Source organism: Hemicordylus capensis, chromosome 2 (assembly GCF_027244095.1).
Source record: "Hemicordylus capensis ecotype Gifberg chromosome 2, rHemCap1.1.pri, whole genome shotgun sequence".
Lineage (NCBI taxonomy): Eukaryota > Metazoa > Chordata > Lepidosauria > Squamata > Cordylidae > Hemicordylus > Hemicordylus capensis.
In genome coordinates this window covers 129,340,407-129,362,633 of record NC_069658.1, presented here as the reverse complement: position 1 = coordinate 129,362,633, position 22,227 = coordinate 129,340,407, and the positions used below count along the sequence as shown (strand labels likewise).

Sequence of the window (22,227 nt, the reverse complement as noted above, 5' to 3'; positions counted from 1 at the left end):
ATTGTATAATATAATTACATAAAGGTTAATGTACTATACCAAAACTCTAGTACCTATTGATGTCTAAAAGTGTATGTTTTAAGCATCTCACTGTCAGACACTGACTTTGCTAAATATTTATTCTTGCATACATTTCTTAATCTTTTCAGTCTTTTCCAATTGTGGGATAAGGTCGTAACTCATGACAGACCATCTGCTTTGCATGCAGAAGGTCCCTGGTTTAATTCCTGGCATTTCCGGGTGGGACTAGGAAAGAGACTTCTCCAAAACCTTTGCAGAGCCACGGCTAGTCAGTGAGAACAATGCTGAACTAGATGGACCTGTGGCCTAACTCAACATAAGGCACTTTCTTTGTTCCTGTTGGGTGGGATGTATTTCACAGTGTGAGACCCCTTAACTGAACCCTGACTTTGCAATGTGAAATTTCAGGCCTATTATTGTTCATAATGGCCATGTACCTCCTTGTGCCCACCTTGTTGCTACTTCTGTAGCTTGCTCTTGACTTTAGTCACCCAGCTTAATTACAGCTGTTTTGCAGATATTACCAATCATATTCTTTAGCTATACAATGTGTGGAGTGGGGGTCTTTGCATTTTTCCGTAGGTCTTCCTTTATGTAACCAATGTTTTCTTTAGCATTACAGTTTTTCTGATAGTTTGTAATTCTATGTTGCTTCTAAAGATCTATCTGATTATTTGATATGACTATGAGATGGTCATTTCAGATCCTGGATCTGCCTTGGTGTTATTAGACAGCAACTGAATAAGCTAAACTAGGGATTGAGAGGGGGAGAGGGAGAGGGCGAGAGAGAGATTGTTGTGAATATTTGGTTCTGCTCTAGTTTTAATTTGAGCTATGCAGGTTGGGGATTTTATAGCTAGGAGTCTGAAGTTTGTACATAGATGGATATATTTCTCACTTTCCCTCAGGGCCATATTAGAATTTTAATCTCCTAAAGCAGAACTTCTAGAGCATGAACTATCATCATTAGCACAATGGATGTACTTTTAAAGAAGAACCAATCCACGTGTTAATACAAGGTGTGATAGAGAACAGGCAAAAATATACTGCCCTGTTACATTTCACTTACATATGAGTAGTGATCTGCCAAAACTTCCTCTTATAAATGTAAGCCTCTACAGTATTTACAAAGCTTATTTTCATCATGGAAATGCCTATGTTTACCAGTATTTTTCAAGGACAAATGGCTGCCTATTATTGGAAATACTGAAGATAAAAAAATGCATAAACAATTAAAGCTATAAAGATTCATTTAACTCTTATAGTTTATGCTGAGACCTGATTGATTTTTTTCAGAGGAAGGGGAAGCATGTGGCAGGGTCATAGGAACATAGGAAACTGCCATATACTGGGTCAGACCATTGGTCTATCTAGCTCAGTATTGTCTTCACAGACTGGCAGCGGCTTCTCCAAGGTTGCAGGCAAGAATCTCTCTTAGCCCTGTCTTGGAGAATCCAGGGAGGGAACTTGAAACCTTCTGCTCTTCCCAGAGCAGCTTCATCCCCTGAAGGGGATATCTTGCAGTGCTCACACATCAAGTCTCCCATTCAGATGCAACCAGGGCAGACCCTGCTTAACTATGGGGACAAGTCATGCTTGCTACCACAAGGCCAGCTCTCCTCCTAGGAGTGTGTGTGTGTGTGTGTGTGTGTGTGTGTGTGTGTGAGAGAGAGAGAGAGAGAGAGAGAGAGAGAGAGAGAGAGAGAGAGAGAGAGAGAGAGATGTGGGGAGAAGTATGTTTAAATGTTCTTTCATGTTAAATTTATTGTATGTGGAAAATGAGTATGTCACAGAGAAGGGCTTTAGCTGAGCCTTCGAGTGATGGCTGACATGTGTGAATGAGCTACCACAAATACCACAGACAGAACTCCATCACCAAATTTTGCCTCAAACACAACCTGTTCAGTGGGGTCAGTTCATACATTCAAAAGCTGGTTATCAAGTTCTGAGTAACCTAGGGTGATAGATATTAAGTGGTATCCATACAAGTGTGAATAATCCCTTAAAGGAAGAAACATTGAATTCCACTGCTACGTTTTACAGTGCAAGTGTAAGCACATGTGTTCAGATGCAAGTCTTACTGAGCTCAAAGGGACATGCTCTTAGGTAAGTGCCATGGGATTGCAACCGTAGTGCTACAAACCTTGCTGATGTAAATCTACATAGTTCTACTGAACCAGAACATAGGTTATTAATGTAAAAGACCAAATTGCATGCAATTTTATGTTGTTTGTCCTCATTGTTTTGTAAAAAGCAGCTATGGAGACTGCAGACTAAGGTGAAAGACTAATAGGGAAAGGTTTATAACCCAGTGGTGGCACTAGAAACAAGTTGTTCTAGTAAAAATAATCTTCTCTCTCAGCCTAACCTACTTCACAGGGTTGTTGTGAAAGAGAAACTCAAGTATGTAGTACACCGCTCTGGGCTCCTTGGAGGAAGAGCGGGATATAAATGTAAAAATAAATAACAACAACAACAACTGGGAACAGCCTATATTCTGCAACAATATCTATAACAATTGACAATAAAATTCTGGCATCCCAGGTCCTTGGGAAGGACTCGATGTCTAGATAAAACAAACCAGTCAATAACACCTGTCTGACTGTGTAAACAAGAAATAATAATAATACAACTGGACCAAATTCGATCCAGATCAGTTAGGCAGTCCACAAGTTAGACCTCTCGTGCCTCAAATGTTCACGCATCTGCTGTCTTGGATCAGGGTGGATTACATCATTACAAACAATGATGTGATGACAAATGACAATGACACCAGTGAGGTGTCCCTATGTGTCACTCATGACAACTGTACCAAATTTGTTTCAACTCGGTTAGGCGATTCACAAGTTGGCCCACTTGCAGCTCAAACATTTGCGTGTCTGCCATCTTGAATCAGGGGAATGACATTATCACAAACTACACTGTTGAGGTGTCCTTAGGTGTCAGTGACTACAACGATACCTAATTTGGTTCAAATCAGTTAAACGGTCCACAAGTTAGCCCCCTTCCATCTCAAATGTTCACACTTCTGCCGTCTTGGATTGGGGTAGATGACAGACACTACGCCATTGGGGCATCCCTATGTGTTCCTACAACTTTGGTTCAAATCGGTTAGGCAGTTCACAAGTTAGCCTACTTGCACCTCAAAAGTTTACACATCCACCATCTTGAATTGGGGTGGATGACATCACCACAAACTGTGCTGTTGAGGTGTCTCTATGTGTCCCTACAAATGTACCAGATTTGGTTCATATTGGTCCATGCATTGCAAAGTTGATGGGGGGACAGACACACAAACACACCCACAGATTCCCGGGTGATCTCATAAGCTTACTGGAAAGTAGGCTAAAAAGCGGGGGGGGGGGGGAGACATAAGGAGCAAAATGCATTTATGGGTGGGTGAGTTGTGTCTCACATATTCAATTTCTGAAACAGAAAGGGGGCAGTGGGTGGGGGGGAGTCCACTTTTCTGTGGGGCTCTTGTCACCCTGCCCCCTCTGGAGCCCCCCTTGTTAACTTATTTGTCTTCTGCTAATTGTAAGGTTAAACATCCATACCACTATCTTCCCCATGAGCATAGAGTAGGTAATTGTGAAAGCAATTTAGAACAGAACCTTCCTTGTATAAATGTTTTACAATTTTTCTATGTAAAATAGCTACTCAATAAAGAAAAAATAGACCATTATTCATGTGTTTCTTACTATTTATAGAGATTCCAGGATGGTGCCAGAGAGCCAGATACTTGTACAAGCATAGATTTACTTTACCTGAATATAACCTTACACAGGATTTTAAGTATGATTAATTTTATCGAGATTTATAATGTGTCTACCTAACTGAAAAGGACTGAAATCTTATATACATTTGCCTATGAGGAAGCCCCATTGAAATAAGTAGGACTGGGTAATGTGAGTAGATATATATAGGGCTGGACTGCCTGTGCCTAAACATGCATAATATAGGCTGCCTTCGCAGATAACGGGAAGCCAGTCACCCCCGCCCATTCTCCCTGCTGCTCTCCCGTGCAGGGAGACTAACTGTGCGGGCTTCCTCCTTCCTATGAAGGATAGCCATGGCAGCCAATTGGGGACAGAGAGAGGGAGGAGCTTCCAAGCAGCGGCAGCCTTCGGGCTATTGTCGCCAGAGAAACCAAAGAGCAACCAAGGGTCTACATTCAGGTTTGTGACCATGGACCTTGGGTCGCTTTTGTAACAGAACTGAGGGTGCCCGCTAGGGATGTGCGAAATGTTTCGGATACAAAATGTTTTGTACCCAAAACAGCCTGTTTCGGGTGTTTTGTAGACAAAACAAAACGTCCTTGTTTCGGCTACAAAATGTTTTGTTGTTTCGGACCTCCATTTTGTGGTGAACTCTGAGTCAGTCTCCATTTTGTGTTTGACATCTCTTTGAATTTCCCACCCTTCCAGCCTTCTGATCAGTGACCTAAATCATGGGCTGACCTGCTGAAAATTCCCTCCTTGTTCCCCATTGGCTCTTTTGCTTCTTGCCACTCTTTACCGACCCCACATTGGCCAGGGGAAGGATTGCTAACCCATGGGGTGCTGGGTTCTGTTGTTTCTGTGGTGTTCTGAGTGTAGATTCTCTGGTAGCATATGAGAGTGGATTCTTGTTTTTCACTGAAAATCTCATATGCTACCAGTACAATGAACACCTCAGAAACACAAAACCCAGTACCCCAAGGGCTTGTGGGTATGGAGGTGGTTGACACCCTATGTGCACTACACAACCCCTCGCTCTGGGAAACCCCAGTGCCCCCCAAGTGGAATTATGGGGCTGCTGAAACCTCCATTATTCCCTATGGGCGATATCTTAAAAGACACGTAAACTTCAACAATTCACAAAAGATCAGCCCTTTGCCCAATGGAGAGGAGAACTGGTCTTGTGGCTGAGCATGACTTGTCTCCATAAGTAGGATCTGCCCTGGTTGCATATTAATGGGAGACTTGATGTGTGAGCACTGCAAGATATTCCCCTCAAGGGATGAAGCCGCTCTGGGAAGAGCAGAAGGTTTCAAGTTCCCTCCCTGGCTTCTCCAAGACAGGGCTAAGAGAGATTCCTGCCTGCAACCTTGGAGAAGCCGCTGCCAGTCTGTGAAGACAATACTGAACTAGATAGACCAACGGTCTGACTCACTATATGGCGGTTTCCTATGTTCCTAATTCTTTTGAGATAATTCTGGAAGTTTCCTTGCCCCCATTGGGCACTACCACCCACCACACTCTGCTCTGGGTCATCCCTTTCCCTTTGATTTGAAGTGATACATTTGCTGGAATCCCCATTATTCCCTATGGGGAAATTCTTAAAGATGTGTAAACTTAAAAAATTCACAAAATATCAGCCCTTTGCCTAATTCCTTTGAAATTTGGGTGGTAGCTTCCACCCATTGGACACTACCACCACCACCCACTCTTTTTGCCCTGGGACCCTTTTTAAAAATCCAAATCGATTCGGATTCGGAAAATTCGGATACAAAATGGCTGTATTCGGATACAATATGGCTGTATGGCTGATTTGGATTCAGAAAATTTGGGTACAAAACAAAACGGTGGTGTTTCGATTCGGATGCAAATCAAAACAAGAAAATTCCAAAATGCACACCCCTAGTGCCCACATTTGGACGACCACAAACCCCAGCCTCTGGTATGGTTGCCTGTGGTTTTGCGTGATGTCTGAAGGTGGCCATAGAAAAGCATAAAAGGTTACATCTGTAGTATTTCAAGGTTTAATGTAAAAGAAGACGCATATTTGGGGGAGGGGGGCATTTTTTTTAAAGGGAGCAGCCCCAGAGTGCTAAGGAAAGTATTTTATTGAATTTCTCCACAAAATACCGACACATTTTAAGCTGTGCTCTTCCTCAGAGACAAAAATATCCTCTGTCCTTTCTCTCATGATACCTCCAGCATCAGTGAGATTCATCCTTGAATTCAATAGAATTTTTAGCACTTTGGGATTGCTTCCTCTCTGTCTTTAGCTAATTGGTGATAATATTTTTCCGCCTCCACCCCTTTCTCTTGTTTGGGGGGGTGGGCGGGGGGAGGAAAGTCAGACTTGCCGTGCAGAAGATTTGACCTTGTACTGTACTGGGGAGAAATTACAAATGAACACACACAAAAAAGATCCTTCCTTATTTCTCTATTTTATGGTCCAGATGTCCCAGCTAATGTATACTAATACAATGCTTCATGATGTATTGGACCATGCCTTGTATGCTTTTGCTAGAGTGCACTGGATATCCTATTTAGTGGAATGGATTTCTATTGCTGCTTCTGTGCTATTCTCTTTAATGGTTTGGGAACTTTGATTCCATTAGCATGTTTAGCACACTCCTCCTGCTGATGTTTTCTGGTTCACTTCCATGATATAAGGAGACAGAAATTAGCAGGAGCAGGTCCTCGGTGACCTAATTTTGACTCAGGAGATTGCTGCAGTGCAAAAGAGCTGTAGATTTGATTGACTCATTGTGTCAGGGAGGTAGAATATTATAAATGAAGGAATTATTAACAGATTGAGCCTCCTGGGATCGATTCACCTTCAACGTTAACCAACAGCAGGAAAAGTGAGGCATTTGCATTTGAAACAGTGTTGATTCTTTTTCTATCACCTGTCAAAATCACTATCTCATTTCCAGGGAACTTTAACAGAGAGTGAAAGTGGAGCATGGGCACACAGAGATGTGGGTTATGCAGCCAGAGTGTCAATTGATGGGGTAGTGCTTGTTAAAACCAAGGTTGGCTCGGCATGAATAAATTGATGGGGAAACAAAACAAGCACCTTGTTCATCTAAGGTCTGGACTAATGCACTGTATAGCCTGTATACAAAAACTTACCAACTGAGTTCTTACTTTGTAAAATACTCAATTTTGAAAATATGGGCCAGCAGGTACAAAGAGATGCCTAAGGGATTGGGCATGCCCACTGGAATTATTTTTCTTTAAACAGAAGACCACCTCTCATGCTCAGGAGAGGCGAGCTGGTCTTGTGGTAGCAAGCAAGACTTGTCCCCTTAGCTAAGCAGGGTCTGCCCTGGTTGCATATGAATGGGAGACTTGATGTGTGAGCACTGCAAGATATTCCCCTCAGGGGATGAAGCTGCTCTGGGAAGAGCAGAAGGTTTCAAGTTCCCTCCCTGGCTTCTCCGAGTTAGGGCTGAGAGAGATTCCGCGCTCTCTCTCTCTTCATACTAGTAAAATGGCTTACAGTTTACAAGCTTATGAACATCTTATCTTGCTGTGACTTGTCTTTTTCTAGCTCTGTGAGGTCAAATTCCTCATACATTTCAATGGGAGAGTTTTTCAGGATTTTCTGGGACATTAATGAATTCCAGGGTTTTGGAATTTTTTATCGTCTTTTGCCTTGCCTTGTCTTTGGTAGTTTGAGCAAGGTTTGGAATCTACCTGCAAAAATGCCATGTTTCTATATTTTTATTTATTTTATTTTATTGTTCAATTTTTATACCACCTTTCATATGGCATCCCAAAGTGAGTTACAAAAGTTAAAATGCAATAAGACTCCATAAAAACCACATTTTAAAATGTGGTTTGGTCTGGGAGTTTCATGTCAGTGAGTCAGTCAATGAGGCTCAGGCAGCTTTATATTATACTGTAGACAGTAATTTAGTGTTGATTAACTAAACAAAAATAATGAGCAAGTTGTTTTGATTTCTGCCTTCTTCAGCTGCTCTGATGTTATAGGCAAGGTATCGTAGTTGCAGAATTCATACTATTTTTACTGATGGTTTGGGTTGCTATGATACCAGAAAGGGGCTGGCCTGAGGAAAATTTGGGTAAACATGGCTCCATTAAAAGAATGGATAATATAGAAATATGAGGGTGCAATGGTTTCCACAACTTCAAGAAATAATGAATGGCTCACTATTCCTTATCCATATGCCTGATTCTGGGCAGGGTGCGGGTAATAGCCGCATAGCACCTTCCTTCAGGCATCAAAACACCACTCACTCTGTCTGTTCCTGTATACCAGGGTTCCAGGACATGGTCTGGGGGCACATGATAAGCCATTTTGCTGAAGCTAGGCAGCAAAGTCTGGTCAGTGTCTGGATTAGTGCTCTACTACAAATGAAATTCCATGTATTCCACCTTGAGTTCTATGATGGCAGAAAGGTGGGATTGAAATGTAATACATTCTTTTAAATTAGATTCTTTTAATTAGAATTTTCATAATTTTAATAATTAATTTTATATTTTTACTGTGTTTTATGTATTTTAACCTGTGATTTTTTAATATTAAAATTTTATATCTCCTAGGGATTTATATATCAGTCGGTATAAAAATTAGATAGATAGATAGATAGATAGATAGATAGATAGATAGATAGATAGCAGGAACAGTCCCTAATGAATCTGTGAAAACAGGAGCACACAACAGACCTCTTCTAGTAATGCAATTATTAATCAGTACATAAAATTTAGACTTAAAATAGATTTTTTTAAAAGGCACAACTTATCTGCAGACTCCAGTTCATTTGGGCCTAGATCTGAAGAGTTCATATAGGCCCCAGCCACTCATGTGTCCCCAAAGAACAGCCTACAGAAGAAGAGAAAGTAGTGTTCATCATCATCATCATCATCATCATCATCATCATCATCATCATCAAGATTCCCATTAAATATTGCCTATTGGTCCCTGGCTTAGTCTTTAGAATGTTGGTGTTTCAGTGACAGCAGAAAGCTGGTGGGCGGGTGGCAGTTGGAATCAGTTGAGAAGGCAGAGAGTGATCAGGATGTGTTGTGTTGTAACTGGACTGACATGGGCATGCCCAAACCAATTAACAATTAATAAGTTTAGTGTTATGAATGTATTTTAATAATGCATTACATTTTGGGTTCAACTGTCTCTATCTCTTCTATAAGATACATGAGGGAGAATACCTGTTTGATCTTACCTGTGCCTGATATTACCCCAGCCATGACACATCATGTCACTTTTTCCCTTCAGTGTAATAGTTTTCACTTGTAATAGTAGCTCCGTGAACAGAGAAAACAGGCTCTCCTTGTGTACATTATAGTCCAGAGTTCCTGTGCTCATGAAGGGCCGACACCGAAGCCATTGACTTACCAGAGCTGCAGAGAGGTGAGCTGGGGAAAAAAGGGCCATGTTATGGAGTTGTGTCCGAGACTTCACGGAAAGGGCAAGACAAGTGACCTCATACAGGCAGTCTGAGGGCATAAGGTGTCCTGGCCTTGACAGGCACCAGGCTTCATTCCGGTCAGATCTGTTGCATATTGCATCTGTCCCTGTGTGTTTCCCTCATAGAGACACATTGGAGGAGTGATTTAGATCAGGGCTATAAGAGAGGCCCTATTTTCATCTGTGAAATGTTGGTGGGTATGTTTTCGCTGATATCTGGGCAGGTTATATTTCTGTGTGTGTGAATGGCGTTATTGTAGAGGTACAAACCTCTCCTCTTTTTCATATAATCTTTTCATCGCTAGAGAAAGGAGTTTTCAAGATGATATATTCAAGAAAGAAATGAGTCAGCCTGTCTTGCAGAGACGAAAGCATACCACAGCAACGAAGGCAGCTATTTGGATGAATGGCAGTGTATGGAGGTGTGTGGGGTGTGCTATAAGGGATTTGAAGTGGTATCGCTTTAAATATGGTGGTGAATAAAGTGTCCTCAGATTTATTGAATAAACAGGCATAATAATATATAGAGAGATTTCAAACAACAACAAATACCCCAAAGTTTTTTTGGGGGAAAAACCTTCTAGATTCAAGAGGACCCATGGTCATTGCTGAGGCAAGTAGCTAGTGACACACCCTCTTTTATGAAACGTCCCATTGTAAGAAGGAGAGAGGTGAAGGGAGGAGGAGAAGCAGAGAAAGTTAGGGAGAAAGAAGGGAATAAGGTGTGTGTGTGTATGAGAGAGAGGGGGGAGGAAGGGGGGGAGAGAGAGAACACTGAAATATTGATAGTGGTTTTGTTTGTATTGGTGCTCGGTAATGAGTGAAAGTGTTAAAGACTTGTTTCAGATTAGTTTGTTAGGTTTCAGATTAGTAGTTTGTTTTTTAAGCCTGATTTATATGTTCTCTAAAAGCCATGTACAGCAGGGCGAAGGGGGTGGAAGTCTCATCCCCACCACATCACTCACCCACACGCCCCTCCGCTCATTGTTTCAACAGGGCTTGTCTGAAGACTGAAGAGCAAAAAGCCCTCCCCATGATGGCGGGGACATCCGTGGTTGTGAGGGTGGATCACAGACTTGCCCACCATCGTGGGGAGGGCTCTTCCCTTTTCAGACAAGCCCCATCGTACCATGAGTGGCGGGGCACGCTAGTGAGTAACAGGACAGGAGTGGGACTTTCTTCCCGTTTGCTCACTGTACACGGCTATCAAGGTAAAGGTAATGGCGCCCACAGAGCCCTGTGGTTTATTTTTGATAGAACACAGGAGGGGGTTACCATTATCTCCTCCGTTACAGTGTGAGTTGGGGCCTTTCAGAATCTTCCTATATTGCTGCTGCCCGATATCGTAGCAGCAGGGATTCGAACCGGCAACCTTCTGCTTGTTATTTATTTGTTTGTTTGTGTATTCTATTTCTATACTGCCCTTCCAAAAATGGCTCAGGGTACTTTACACAGAAAAATAACAAACAAATAAAATGGCTCCCCGTCCCCAAAGGGCTCACAATCTAAAAAGAAACATAAGATAGATACCAGCAACAGTCACTGGAGGTACTGTGCTGGGTGTGAGGAGGGCCAGTTACTCTCCCCCTGCTAAATAAAGATAATCACCACATTAAAAGGTGCCTCTTTGCCAAGTTAGCAGGGGTTAGTCAAACATTTCCCCGCTGCGCTACTTAAGGTGGCTGTACACGGCTATAGCAGGGCTTTTTAATAATGGCTGAAGGAGGCTTTAGTGATAGTGTTAGGAGGGAGGGATAGTGAGAGGGAGGGGACTTAAAAAATTGAGAGAGATGGTTGCATTGTAAGTTGGATTTGAAAAAATTCTCCTTTCTAGTTCTATCCCTGGCATTTCAGGACAGTCCTAGGGAGTTCCTCCCTCTCCAGCCAGGGCAGGGTTATCTGCAGGATGATATCCAGGACCCTTTTAAATGCTTCATGCCAGAGAGCTGGCTTTTTCCTTTGTGGACATCTTTACCAAAGTCCCACCAGATGGGGTGTGACTGTGATGGAAAGGGTATTCTTAATGCCCACTGTCTGGAGCACAGAGTTAGTACTAACATAAGCTAGGCCCCAGAAATGGGCCTTGCTTCTAGGCCCAAAACTTGATACTCTCAGTCCTGCCATCACAGGGTTGCCATGGAGAGTTTACAACTGGATTGGCCTTTATTCTGGAATCTCTGTATGTTTCCTAGCAATTTCTATTCAGTGGCAGACTGCCTCTGATCATGGAGGTTTTACTGACATGGCTAATACTTATCTATTCTCCATGATGTTTTAAAATCTATAAAAGCTACTTACCTTTGCCTTATCTTATGGCAGCAAATTCCTAAAACTGATTCTGAAAACAACATTCAGTGTGAAGAATTTTTTCTTTATTTATTTTATTTTTGTTCCTGTTCTGAATCTCTCCCAATCAACTTTGCTAGATGACCCCCAAGATTTAATATTATGAGAGAGGGAAGGTCTTCTCTCTATCCAGTTCTACTATGCATACTTCTATAAACTTTTGTCATGCCCCTGTTGTTGTGGCTTCTCAAGTTAAAAAGCCTCATTTGTGTTTGCTTTTCCTTTCAGATAAGCTGTTCTACCCCCATCCCACCCCCGAGTGCTTTGCTTGCCCTTTTTATTTATTTATTTATTTAGTTAGTGAGTTAGTTAGTTAGTTATTACATTTTATATCCTGCTCTTCCTCCAAGGAGCCCAAAGCAGTGTACTACTACTTCAGTTTTTCCTCGCAACAACCCTGTGAAGTAGGTTAGGCTGAGAGATAAGTGACTGGCCCAGAGTAACCCAGCAAGTATTTGGCTGAATAGGGATTAGAACTTGGCTTTCCCCGGTCCTAGTCCAGCACTCTAACCACTACACCACACTGGCCCCCTTTTCTGCTACCTTTCCATGTCTAAGATAACCTTTTTGAGATGGGCTGACCAGAACTTTATACAGTGGCTGACATGCTGACTGAAGAAGTACTCATGCTTCAAGGGACTGCAGGGGTGCGACGGGAGCCCTCATGCAACTCCTCCTGTGTGAGCGAAGTTCTGCAAGAGCCTTTAGAATCCAGTGTGTTCCCAAAGTGCTGCAAAAATGTTCCACAAGATTAGAAGCATGTCACTGACCCTCAGCAACATGCTTCTGACTTTCAGAGCCCTTCTGGAGTGTGGAGAGCTAAAGGCCCTTAGACTCTTGAGTCTAAAAGCCCTTGCAGAACTGCACTCACTCAGGGAGACAGGGGGAGTTGCATGCAGGCTCCTGTTGGATCCCTCAGCCCCTAAAGACACAAACACTTTATTAGGATGTCAGCCAATATTCCAAATGTCTCTGCATCAAAATGTTCTGGAAGCTGTCTACCCAATTTGTCAATCAGAAGAACACAGTTCAGTCAGTTGAAACCTATTAGGTTACTGTATTAATGCCCTGGCTGTTCTGCAATAATTCCTGACCCCTTAGTCTCCTCTTCCTCAAATGCCTGCCTAAAAGCCTCTTTCTTACCTTCTCCCTGCTCTCTTATAGACTGCAAAGACTCTGCTGTTTCTTCTACAGGAGGCTGCGGAATGTTGCTCCCGTAGATGAGTCTGTTAAGGGCAACCCCACAAAATGGACATTTGGGAAGGGACACAGCCAAATAGACCTGGCTCTCTTACCATCAGATCCAGCAGGTGGATCTCAATTCTGTAATTCAGAAGTCACTATATTTGAGGAGGTGCCTCCGCCTCCTGAGGAATTGTTGGGACTGGGGGTGAATGTTAGGAGCTAGTGCTTAGGCACCTGACAGACTTGTAGGTTTGAATTAAAAGTTTTTTGGTGAGAAATAGGTTCTCTTTGAAGAGGGAGATGTTAATATCTCATTATTAATATTATTCCTGATGCACCTAGAATTCCTATGGCTGCACAAAAATTAAAAAGCAGTGCAGGCCCTGCTTGCAGGCTTACAATCTCAGGTCAAAGCAAGGCACATCATGGGGGAAAGGAAACTAGCCCTGCCCCCCCACCACACACACACCTTAAGGATCTTAGTGAATATGGGTTTATGGACCAGCCCCCACCAACAGGCACAGTTACCAGTCACATCCCCAGTTAGCTGGCCAGACTTAACAGACCAAGGCATCAGTGAAAGAGTATACTTTCTTCCCAGCAGTTCTCTCCAACAGCTCAGCTAGGTTTTGCCTTTTGGCAGCAGGCTGGCTATCTGACAGGTGGATCCTCAACTTATGCTGTGTCTCATCTCTGTGCAACTGTAACAATGCATGGCAGCCTGCCTTCATTCCATCCAACAGTGTGTTTTCCCATGTTCCTTCTCCCCTTCCAGATGTGTATTTCAGTGAGGAGAGACAAAGAGACAGCTGGTATGGGACTCCTCAGAATAGTAGAGGGCCTTCCTCCACAGAGCGCAGGTCAATTTCCATGAGAGACATTTGCCCCAGATGAGTTCTGGGAGCTTCCACTTTCTGCTCTGATCCCTTTCTCATTTCTACAATCACTCTAGGAAGCTGCAGAATATTCCATAGGAGGGATGTGGTTACAAGAAAGGACATAATAGCAACCATCAGGTAAGTAATGCCATCAAGTAATTACCATCAAGTAATGGACCTGGTGGTCCATTTCAAAGAAGGTACAATGAAGTCCTTCCCTCACTAACAACTCAATGGTTATAACTTTCAGATCATTGTGAACAGGACACTCTTCATAGTTGCCATTTTGGACAGCATCAAAGACATACTAGAATTTGAAAAGGATGTGGCAGCTGAGGCCATTGTGGTGAGTGAGATGAAACAGAGAGGAAGACTATGCAGCCCTTTGGAAGTGAATGACCAAATACAGGCTCGATCAAACCCTGACTGCTGAGACTGCATTCAGGGCTTGGACTGTTCCATTGCAGACCATGGGGTATTGACTGACTCTCTCCTGCTCTTTGACCTCTCCCAGAAGATCATGCAGGACACAAAGTGCTATCTGGACACAGCGTCCCTATTAACATTTGCAGTGGATGAAGTCATGGCTCTAAGATACTGTATATTGGCAGTCATCAGGGTTGTGTCAGGAAAGGGTAGTGGCTGGAGAAACCTGAGATTTGAAGAAAGCAAAGAGAAGCCCTTTCCTTTCAGGAGCCTGAAGCCTCTCTGTGCTCAAGAGCAGCCCTCCTCAGAGGCGGAACCAGGGTGGGGCAGGCAGGGCACGTGCTCTAGGTGCCATCCTGAAGGGGGTGCAATTTGACTGCCCCACCTCCACCACACAAATTTAAAAAGCCCGCTGCTCACCACTGTGGCCGCTGGCGCCGAGCTGGCCAGCATCTGACTCCAGCTCTGGCCAGGCGCCTGGCTGGCGGATCTGGCACCCGCAACACCCCCACACAGGCTCAGGCAGCAGCGGTGCACTCATGATGAGTCATTATGAGATCTCCAGCAGGCGGGCGCTCCCATTGGCTGCCGGAGTGCACAAGCCCGCCATGCCGGTTGTCTCAGCGCCTCCCTCCCTGCTTGCTGAACACACAAGGAGTGGAGCGGAGGAGGTTGCTTTGGTTGAGAGAGCAGCTGCTGCTGGGGACGTTCACATTGTTCACCTCCTTCCTGCTGCCTCTCTGACTCTGCCTGCCTGCCGTTTGCCCACCACACTGCCCTCTGGCTGTATTTTATTCTTCAGTTCTGTTCTGCATTAACAAAGTAAGTTATGTTATAATTCATTGCTCAAATCTCTCTCTCCTGTGTGTGTCGCGCGTGAGAGAGCGCCCCTACTCCCTTGCATAACAAACTAACCGCTTCCGGATCTTCCTCATTTATTGGCCAGATTTACCCTGCAGTCCCTGTGAGCGATCAGGAAGCACTTCACACAGGATTCCGATTGTTTAATTGTGTGTTAGAGTTTAGCCCGCCCCCATTTATATCCAGGGACCAGGGTAAAAACAACAACAACCCACTTTTTGCATCAGCTAGCCTTTTTTTGGCAACTAGTCTTGGACCTTGCAGTAAAGCCCCTTGCAGTAAACTCTCGGTAAAGCCTGCTGCTGACTGTGATTGATATTGCCGCGACCTGAATACTCCAGGCTGATCCTGGGCAGTTTGTTTTGGCAAAGAAAGATTTGTGTCCAAAGCTTCCGTGAACCAATGACACACATGACTGTGTGTGTGGTGATGGGGGAACCCTTGCTTTTGTCTCTCGAAGCATGTAATTGGGTGACTTGGGAGAGCAGTGGGTGGGAGGAATGCTGTCTGTGTGAGAGACACCGACCAATATCAGATGGGGCGGGAAAGAAGGAGGCTCCTTCGTTGGTGGCTCCTGGAAACTGCTGCCCATTTCAAAAGGGAGGGTGCTTTTATGACACCCTCCAACTCCAGCAAATGCAGTGTTTTGGGAACCCTCTGTTAGCTGGCTGACCGAGGAAGGAGGATTCCCCTTGCGTGTCCTGTGGCTGTGGGCTTTTGAATCCAGCCGTGTGCTGTCCAGAGCAAGACAAAAGTTTTTCTCCCCAGCGCTTTGCAGCTCTCAGACCCAGTGATCTCCTTGGAGTTTGGAGGAGCTGGTGTCGGGTGTCGCTCACAGGCTGAATCAAGCTTCAAAGGTTTAGCATTGGCATTGGAGTGGGGGTTGGGGAACAAGCAGATCTTCTTTCCTTTTATTTTAAAGTTGAAAAGGGAGGGTATGGGGGGGAGCAGAGAAGAGGGAGAGAGAGACTTGTCTGCCTTGTGAAACATAACACATGTGACTCAGCAAAACAGACTTCTGAGGAGAGTTTGTCTGTCCATATCAAATAACCCCAGCAGGCGCGTAACAATGATAGGGCAAGGGGAGACAGTTGTCTGGGGGCCCCACTGCCTGGAGGGGCACCCCAGAGGCACCTCATGTGCCTCCCCATTGCCCCCTGCCCAGCCCCATAGCCTCTCAGCCACTTGCCCTCTTCGCCGTCTCTCCTGCTTGTTCTGCTGGCCCGCAATCGAAGCAGCAGGCAAGCTGCAAAGAGCTCCTTTTCTCCCGCCACTCAGCTGATCGGCGGGTGGGCGGGGCTTCCAGGGAGGCCTCCGTGTAGGCCACAGTGAAGCCTGAACTCGAGTAGGGCCCAAGCAAGCCAGGAAGGAGGAGGCAGCCAGAGTGTTCTCTGCAGCAGAAGACCCCTTGCTGCCCTGCTTAACCCAGACCAGCATTTGCCAGGTAGAGTGTGAACTCCTTTTTGTGGTTACCTTTCCCGCCCCCCCCCCCATATATAGGGATCTGCTTGCCATAGGGCTTGGATATGGGGGGGGGAGGGACCGAGAAGTCTCTGAATATTTATTTTGAAACAGCTTGGAAAATTTGCTGACAAAAAAAACTATCTAAAAAGTCCTATAAGTGGCTTGTTTCATGGCAGAAAATTGCAAAAACTTCTGGAACAGTATTTTATTAATTTTATTTATTCATTCATTCATTTATAAATGCACTTATGTTCAAGTTGTTTTGCAACCCAGAAGGTCTGAGTGAGAACTGTGAAGCATGTGTGGTGCTTTTATTTTATTTTTCTTGTGTGTGAACTGCTCCCCAATAACTTGCAGGGACTTCAGGGTCAATCTGGCCAACATGTGAATGCAGCACCTCCATTCCAGAGGAGATGTGTCTTAAAGGGCTTTAAAAGCCTCCTGTGAAAAACCTCCTGGAATCAAACTTGACTGAATTTGTTCAGAATTCTGAGAAAACAAACATAGGTTCACCCTGCATGGTTGAAAGTCTCCTTTGCTAATCTGCAGCGAGGGGCCCATTTTAATAATTCATCTTTCTAGTGTGTTCTAGGCATTAAAAGTAATACAAATGTACTGTATAGTACTCAATGTATATCACTATATATTGTGACGTGTGTGTGTGTATTCAGTGAAATGTATTTCCAGGCAGCATACTTATTTTGGAATATCAGACTTAAATCCTTGGGGGCCTGGGGTGTGCGGAGGCCCTGGACTTGGGGGGGGGGCCCATTTTAAAATCTTGTCTCTGGGCCCACTCCAACCTTGCTACGCCCCTGAACCCCAGTGTTTTTTGGAAGGAGAGCCTCTCTTTTGGAAGGAGAGCCTCTCTCACTTTTAAAAAACCCTTCGATATTATGTGTGCGTGAGTGAAAGAGAGTTCTGATTGGAAACGTTGCATTAATGTGTGAGGTATTGAGGGGGGCTGGAGCTGTGTTCTTCCTATGGCTTCTTCCGTTTCAGTAGGGGTGCATGGAGCAAAACGATTTGTTTTTAGGACCCTATTTGAGAAAAATCTGCACTTGTTTCTTACACAAAATCCCTATGGCACTTACTGTCAAAATAATAGTGTGGTGGTAATTATAAAGAGATCCAGGGGCTGCCACCAAAAGGATATTTCTCCCATCCCTTGTGTTAGTTGCTTGCTGGGAACTTCCAGTTCACAGGAACCCTTCTGATAGTCATATCTGCTTCTTTTCAGCTTAGCAGTCAACTAACTGAAGTTTTGATGCATGGATGTTAATTGTTGTAATTTCCCAAGTAGCTGAAGAAATATAGTAGTGTGGCCAACAGTCAGTAGAGCTCCAAGGGGCTTGACAACCCTTTAGTATTGCTGTGATTATGAGAATGCAACCAGAGACAGCATTGTATGTTTAAAGAAAAATGAAAAGTTGCAACCTGTTCCTAAAAGTCTTGCATCGAGTACATTTCTGTTCAGTTTGCTAAAATTTCTTGCAAATATTTGAGAATTGTAGCCTTAGTAGTGTTCTGAGGGAGATCTGTAAAAGCTGGACTGGATAAACTTTATCTGCCGCTTGACTTGTATTTTTGAGCTGATATTATGGTAAAGTTATCTCAAAGATGGGTGTCAGATGTTTGGATGGGGGGGGGCGCAATTTCAGTCCTTGCCCTAGGCGCTATTTTCCCTAGATACGCCTCTGGCCCTCCTGCAAGGGTTTGGCCAGTTCCGAGCCTCCCCTTGGTATGTGTGTGTTTCAGGTCTAAAGCAGACAAGAGGGCAAACTAGACAAGATTTGTAACTGGATAACCCCATTTTAAAAAAATGACATTTCAAAGGGTTAAGAAAAACCCTGCTAAGTACTGCAGTCACAAAATGAATCAGGGCCTCTATATAACTGGATTTGTCATCTCTGGAAACAGAGCAGGAAGCCATCACAGACCTACCATGTCTACTCTTGCCTCTTGACTAGTTGCCATGTATCTCTTCTCTAGTTGTGCCTCAGTTGCCTGGATTATCACCCCTCTTTCACGCTGCACAATGTAATACTTTCCCCTCCTGCCAAATAAATCCACCACTGAATCCCAGCACTGAATTTAAAAAAATCCTGCATATGGCAGTTTCAGCATTCGGTATATGGGACCCAGGAAGTGGGAAGGAGGACAACGCATTAAATTCTTATTGAACTTTCTCTTCCAGTGGCAAAATCTCCTGCTGGTTCTGATACTGGGCCCTTGTCTCCATTGAGATCACTTGATAATCTTTTAAGTGTTCTGTTGTTTTGCTATGTAACAATACAGTGTTTGACTAAGGTAGATATCCTCAGATATCCACAGTTTAGGCTGACTGTTGGCCTTTAAGAGAGCACTGAAAACTCATTCGTTTGTCTTGGCCTTCTAAGGTTTTAAATGGTCTTGAATTGTCTTAAATTGTTTTTATATTGTTTTAAGTAGTGTGTTTTAGATAGTGTTAGTTTTATGTCTTTTTAAAATTTGTTGTGCTCCACCCAGAACCTTTGGATTGGCAGTTTATAATGTAATAAATAAATAAATAAGATAGAAATCAGTGAACAGAATGCAAACCAAATATATCGTGGTTGTACTGAAACTTAATCAGGAGTGATTAAGTCACCCCAAAGGGATAAATGGTTCAAAATATGTTGTTCTGTAATCAGGAGTTGCTTTAAACTCTGTGGTGATTGCTTTATTTTCCTGGGTTTTATCCTATTGTATTTCTTTTATTTGTAAAAACAGGAAAACAGTTTTTACATAATTAAACTTTATTTTTCAGTCAACAGTTTGTGTTTTCTTCTCAAGTTAAATAATTCCATATTGAGTTAAATAGTTCCAAGTATTTTCTAGTTACATGGCAAGCTAAAGAGTTTTTCAATAGGAAATGTACCCAAACTGGTTCAAAACTGGTTCATGGTATTTGAACTGGATAGGGTTTAGGATACCAAACCACTTTGAATAGTCAGTGTCAAACCCAGAACTGAACTGGAGATTTAAACAAGCTAGTTAATCTGCCTACTTTCCTTTCACTATTTCTACAACTGGTCTAAATTTGGTTCAGATTGAGGTCCACAAGTTAGGTCTCTTGTACCTCAAATGTCCATGTGTCTGCCGTCTTGGATCAGGGTGGATGACATCATTACAAACTACACCACTGAAGTGTCCCTGTGTGCCACTCACTACAAGTGTACCTAATTTGGTCCAAATCACTTAGACAGTCCTCAAATTAGTGCACTTGTGCCTCAAAAGTTCACATATCTGCCATCTTGGATTGGGGTAGATGACATCATTACAAACTATGGCATTGAAGTTTCTTCATGTGCCCCTAAAGCTGTAGTAAATTTGGTTCAAATCAGTTAGGCAGTTCACAGGTTAGTCCAATTGCACCTCAAAACTTTGTGTCTGCCATCTTGAATTGGGGTAGATGACATCACAAACTATGCCATTGAGGTATTCCTGCATGTCACTCATTACAACTGTACCTCATTTGTTTCAGATTGGTTAGAAAGACCACAGGTTAGTCCACACATCTGCCACCTTGAATGACTTCATCACAAACTACGCCATTGTGGCATCCCTATGTGTGCTACAGTTGTAGCAAATTTTGTTCAAATCGGTTAGGCAGTTCACAAGTTATCCCATTTGCACCTCAAAAGTTTATGTGTCCACCATCTTGAATTGGGGTGGATGACATCATCACAAACTATGTAGTTGAGGTGTCCCTATATGTCCCCACAGCTGTAGGAAATTTGGTTTAAATTGGTTAAGCGGTTCACAAGTTAGCACACCTGCGCATCAAATGTTTATGTGTCTGCCAACTTGAAACAGGGTAGATGACATCATCAAAAACTATGCCATTGAGATCCCACTGTGTTTCACTCACTACAACTGTACCTAATTTGGTACAAATTGGTTAGAGAGTCCACAAGTTAGCCCACTTGCACCTCAAACATTCACACGTCTGCCATCTTGGATTGGGGTAGATGACATCATCACAAACTATGGCACTGAGGTTTCCCCATATGCCCCTACAGCTGTTGCAAATTTGGTTCAAGTTGCTTAGGTGGTTCACAAGTTAGCCCGCTTGCACCTCAAATGTTTACATGTCCACCATTTTGAATTGGGGTGGATGACATCATTACAAACCACTCCATTAAGGTGCCCCTATGTGTCCCTACAACTGTACCCGATTAGGTTCATTTTGGTCCAGGCATTGCAGAGTTGATAGTGGGGAACACACACTTGGAATGCCGGGTAATCTCATAAGCTTACTGGAAAGTAGGCTAAAAATCATAAATAATGATTCATAATTCATATTTCACAAATAATGATGAATCTAAACTGAACCTTACCCTCAGTTTGTAATGGGCTGACTGCCTGTAAAGGCTCTTTCTTATTTTTCTGTTAGGTGTGTAAGCTGATCTCTCAGGATAATTCTGAGCTTCATTTCCCACTTCAAAATATGTACTGGTTGTTTCTCATTGAAGAGAGGATGGTTTGTGTATCACTGAAGCAGAGCCTGGCTGGCAGGAGAAAGAACTCCCTGGCTTTCTCTGGGTGAGCACTTGGTTTTTCTGAATGTTTAAATACACTCTCATATTCTTTTGGCTAGAGGAATATCTTTAGAGCTGATCTCATTGACATCTTTTCCTGGGAAGCAGAACATACTAGGTGCTTTCACATGATGAGAAATAGGGTAGGGCAAGTGTCTACCCAAGTTTGGGAGTTGGGACATGCACAAACGGTTTGGCACTCCCTTCTGGAGCGCATAACATGTTCGAACACTGGCATTCGAACCGACTTGACGGGTAGAGGGGGAGTGCCTTTAAAAAAACAGGTAAGGAGCTCCTTACTTGCTCGCCCCCTCCCCACCGGTTTCCCCTCACTGGTGCTTGTTTTAGAAACAGCTGTGCTGGTCTGCAGCCTTGATCTACGTTGGCATGCACATGGCTGGTGATCCTGCATCCTGGCCATGTGCATGACACTGCCGATCAGGCTGCAGGAACGAACACTGCAGCCCTGCACGGTTGTTTCTAAAATGAGTACTGGTGAGGGGAAAGCAGTGGGAAGGTGACGAGCAGGTAAGGAACTCCTTACCTGTTTTTAAAGGCACCCTTCCCCACCCTGCAAGGGAGTGTACCAACAGCTCCTGCACATTTGATACATGCACAGCTCCTGCGCATTTGGGCACTGTGTGTGCCCCCATTTCCAGCAGCTGTACCCAGCTGCTAGATGATATAGGAGACTGCCAGAACCTCCTACTTTGTTGTTCACATATCCGCCATCTTGAATTGGGGTGGATGACTTCATTACAAATTATGCCTCTGAAGTGTCCCTATGTGTCTCTACAATAGTACCAAATTTGGTTCAAATTGGTTCCCACTTGTGCCTCAAATATTCATGCGCTATGTGGGACGTTCGCGTGTTAATGAATACCTCAACGTCATTATTTGTGATGATGTCATCCACCCCAATTCACAATGGCGGGCACATGAATGTTTGAGGCACAAGTGGGCTAACCTGTGAGCTGCCTAACCCATTTGGACCAAATTTAGTCCAGTTGTAGGGATGGTTAAAGGAAAGTAGACAAATTAGTGCTTACCAAAACTTCTTGTTTGTAAATAGATCATTTCAATCTGATAGTGTCATGTAGAGTTAAGGGTAGGAAAGTCAGCTAAGGAAAGAGAAAGCTAAGATTTTGAGCAATATTTCTGTGATTTGGGTAATTAGTGTGCATCTGGAGATGTTAGTGAGAAGTGAAAGGAGTTCCTGCCACTGCCACTCTTATTCAGCCAGTGTTGGGGAGTAGGAGATATGGTGAGACAAGATATAATTATAATTAATTATAATTAATGCCTGTTTCCTCTTC

General features: G+C 43.6%; 1 protein-coding gene across 20 annotated transcripts in view; it reads left to right on the top strand.

Annotated features, from left to right (window-relative positions):
* The window catches only part of LOC128345096 (uncharacterized), a 212,356-nt gene that overhangs the window by 90,776 nt on the left and 99,353 nt on the right, over positions 1 to 22,227 (top strand). For 3 of the 20 annotated variants that reach the window (XR_008316264.1, XM_053296491.1, XM_053296483.1), the window contains exons 4-5: positions 13,673 to 13,736; positions 13,849 to 14,846. The exons of 1 other annotated variant lie outside the window; for it this stretch is intronic. The gene's annotated coding sequence lies outside the window, so the exon portion shown is untranslated. 16 more of the 20 variants (XR_008316263.1, XM_053296486.1, XM_053296484.1 and 13 more) reach the window with 14 other exon arrangements.